The sequence below is a fragment of the Lithobates pipiens genome, unplaced genomic scaffold, assembly GCF_037356315.1.
Source record: "Lithobates pipiens isolate NorthernLeopardFrog02 unplaced genomic scaffold, aLitPip1_a1.2 Scaffold_13, whole genome shotgun sequence".
NCBI classification, from domain to species: domain Eukaryota; kingdom Metazoa; phylum Chordata; class Amphibia; order Anura; family Ranidae; genus Lithobates; species Lithobates pipiens.
Genome location: NW_027507718.1, coordinates 345531797 through 345535881, shown reverse-complemented (window position 1 = coordinate 345535881; position 4085 = coordinate 345531797).

Sequence of the window (4085 nt, the reverse complement as noted above, 5' to 3'; positions counted from 1 at the left end):
CAACCTAATAAATTCAACTTTTGTTCTTCAGTTTAGATATCCTTTAAGACAGTTTTTTTGGCAATGCATGCACATGACACATGACTCTCTCCTCTCTGTCTCACTCCTACGAAAGAATGGAATTCTACAAAATACCATGTTGTATCGCAGGACTTTAAGTACATGCCCCATTTGCTTTAATTTAATAACCTCACATGGCCTTTGATCAATTAGGAATCTGATAGGAACAAATTGATATTAGCCACATTAACCTAAAGTGATGAGCTGAATTGAACGATTGGTTTGAGCAGGGTTTGGCGAACATTGACCAATTAAAATATATATAGTAAATATACATGTAACATACCCATATTTTGCATATATATATATATATATATATATATATATATATATATATGTATGTATATATGTATATATATATATATATATATATATATATATATATATAAAAATTTTTTTTAATTATGTATAATATACTGTAAATGTACTACAGTATAAGTAAATATAAATAAATTATAAAGAATATATAGTAACCTTATATAATCTTTAAATTGTTAATGTAATTTAAAAATAATTTCTGCACCCCTTATGGTGGCCACACATTTTAATTAATTTATCAGAGCAATGTGCAATTTGATCTAAACATTTAAATTGATCTAAATTGCTTGCAAACAACTGAATAGCCATAACTTCACTTCCAATCGATTTAGATTCAGTTTAGATCGGATTCAATCAAACGATTGTCCTCTATGGAATAAAACCAATCATTTTGCAGCAATCAGCAGCACTGAGATACTTTGTTTGTAAATACAAACATATTTTGATTGATCAGATTACGGAATTATGTAATGGTGGAAACAGAGATCCAATTAATAACTCGATTTTAAGTGAAAATTGTACCTTAACTATAGATCGAAATTCATTTACAATGTGTGGCATATGGATGAAATGGGGTTTTAAATATAGATCGATTGTTTCTTCGGAGGAGATCAATCGGAAAATAAATTGACTCTTTTATTAAAGCATATAGGTCCACCATAAGCCTGCATTCACATCTGAACATCGTGCGTTCTTGGAAATTTTGAAGCATTCTTTTCAGGTGTTAGACCTGTGTTTTACAAGCTTTATGCACATGTATCAAGCTTCAGGCCATAGGCATGCGCAAAGGGTGTGCCAGGTGTGCCTTGGCATACCCTAATCCTGGGGGTAGCAACCCGTCAATCATGATCTACCCTTTAAATGTGGGCAGGTGACCGCGATCCTTCCTTGCCGACCCCCAGAACCTGGACAGGAGGGACGGCGTGGTGGAATTTAGTGGAATCATTCTGTATTTTCTTCCTGCAGCAGCTGAAAGTAGGCTTCTCCTCCTCTTCCTCTCACCGACATCGGTACCAATATATGCCAGACCCGCCACCCCTCCTGTCCCTGTTCCTCTTTTTTTCTGGTCCCCCTCTGTGCTCTCTTGCTTCCCGCTCCCCCATTGTTTCAGGATAGAGAGCAGCGAAGTGCCCATTAAATATGTCACATATGTATATGTTGATAAAGAAAAAAGGCAAGAACACCCTGACTAATCCTAATCTTGTCCAGATCGATAGGGCTAAGGGGATTAACCCCATTCAGTCACCCTGTCAAACGATCTGTACACGCTATCAGCTGGGGGTAATTGGTGTCAAAAACAGTAAACACCCCCCCCCCCCCCCCCCCCCCAGGGGTGCAACCCTCTGAACAAAAAGCATATATTAGAAAAGGACTGGAAATTTCTAAAAATATATTCTTCAAGGAGGGTATACAGGATATAACAAGATTTTATTGATAGCTCTCACACCACAGATAAATAGTACAGAAATTCAATATAATTAACCCCTTCAATACAAACAATTAAAATTAAGACAAGGTCTTAATGAGACACCGGTGTCTAACATATGTACTCATCTGCACCATCCATTCAATCCACACACATCACTCTATTGGAAAAAAAATTTTTTCCAATAGAGTGATGTGTGTGGATTGAATGGATGGTGCGGATGAGTACATATGTTAGACACCGGTTTCTCATTAAGACCTTGTCTTAATTTTAATTGTTTGTATTGAAGGGGTTAATTATATTGAATTTTTGTACTATTTATCTGTGGTGTGAGAGCTATCAATAAAATCTTATTATATCCAGTATACCCTCCAAGAAGAATATCTTTTTGGAAATTTCCAGTCCTCTCACATATGTATATGTGTTGGAGCTTTGAGGTGCACACCCTAATGCAAAAGGCTGCGCACACCTATGCTTCAGGCATTTGTTTTTTGGGCTGGGAAAGGGGAAGAGAGCAGATCTAGAGTAGGATAGGAGTTCCTCAGATGCAAAAATCAACCTCATGTTTACGGAAGTGTACATACATGTACCAAATCTTTAGGGCCAAAAACGCCTGCATTTGCACATAAAAAAGTATGTAATTTTTTTTAAGTGCGGAGAGCAGGGCAACAGAACGTACAAGCGAGAACAAGGGCAATTAGAAAGAATGTCATTCTGCATGTTTATTAAAGTCAGGTGTAGGAAAAGAAGATGAAAAATAATACCTGGTGGTACTTCCTGAGTGACAACTCTCGGTCTGCTAAATTCTACTTGGTTACTTCATTTCATACAGATATTACTTTATTCCAGCAACTCTCATTATAAACTACTGCATATAGTATTGGCAACGTGTCCTGAGCACTCTATCTGTGTCAGATTCTTCATGTCCTGAAGGCCCATTACAGGGTAAGAAAGGTTAACCCTGGGGTCATCTGATCACTGTTTCTGTTATAATCAGGACTTGAGGGAAAGCTGTCATCATGAAGGTCCTGTGATCAGTTCCCAAATGGCATCCAGAATATTTGAAATGTGATCATCAGGTCTGCCACCAAGATACAAACACACAAAAATGCTCACATCTGTTTTGAAGCTCCTTTTATTGTGAGTGTAAGTCAAGCCAAAAACGTCTTATCTCGTTTTGGAGAGGGTGGGGAAGGATTAGAACTCATGTTGTTTTGCATATGCTATTTGAAGCTATGCAAAAAAGACCCAGACTTCAGTATTCCCAGTACAGACTGCGCATCAGCAGGAAAAACTGAAATTATAATTGTATATATTCTTAAAGATAGACTATGACTAAAAAACTAAAACAAAAAACAAAAAAAAACCCTACTAAGCAGTTTATACTAGATCTAAAACCCACTAAAACCTGACTCAGATACTAGTCACACACAAAAGACAGCTACTCGAGAGGTAAACCACAACAGTTTCCTCTTCAGCAGCTGTCTGTTATGACTGTGGTAGGGGGCAATGTGGTACGCCATTCAGCACATCAAACGGCTCCCCTTTTTTCTCCCTCACTCAACTTTATTTGAATGTCATTCATGTCACAGAACAGCAGTGTGATGTCCTGCTGTATAGTGAGATGTGATCCTGTACAGTGTGATGTGATAAAATGCAGTGTCAGGCTACATTGCAGTATAAACAGGATGCACAGAAAACAATTGTTTTCTATGTGTCCCTGTGGTGACCCGCATTTTACATTGCAATAAAATGCTGGTCACCGCACATAGCGTGAATTAAGCTCAACGCCCGCTGACATCATTACAACAGCCCTGTAATTAGTGTAAGATTTGCATCCACTTCATCTGTATTAAACTCCATTTGTCTTGTTGCCTTGTGCCACCCCAACACTCACTGACATCATTACAATAGCACTGTAATCAGTGTAGGATTTGCACCACATCATCAGGATTAAACTTTGTGTGTGTCTGGTTGCCTTGTGCCACCCCAACACTCGCTGACATCATTTCAATAGCACTGTAATTAGTGTAGGATTTGCATCCACTTCATCAGGATTAAACTTCATGTGTGTCTGGTTGCCGTGTGCCACCCCAACACTCGCTGACGTCATTACAATAGCACTATAATCAGTGTAGGATTTGCACCACATCATCAGGATTAAACTTGGCCACTGGTAGAAATATTTGTCCATATTTCAGCACTGGACACTGGAGGATTCTGATGGGACAACAGATTAAAGCCTCGTACACACAACCCGCTGGGTTGAACAAAATAAAAA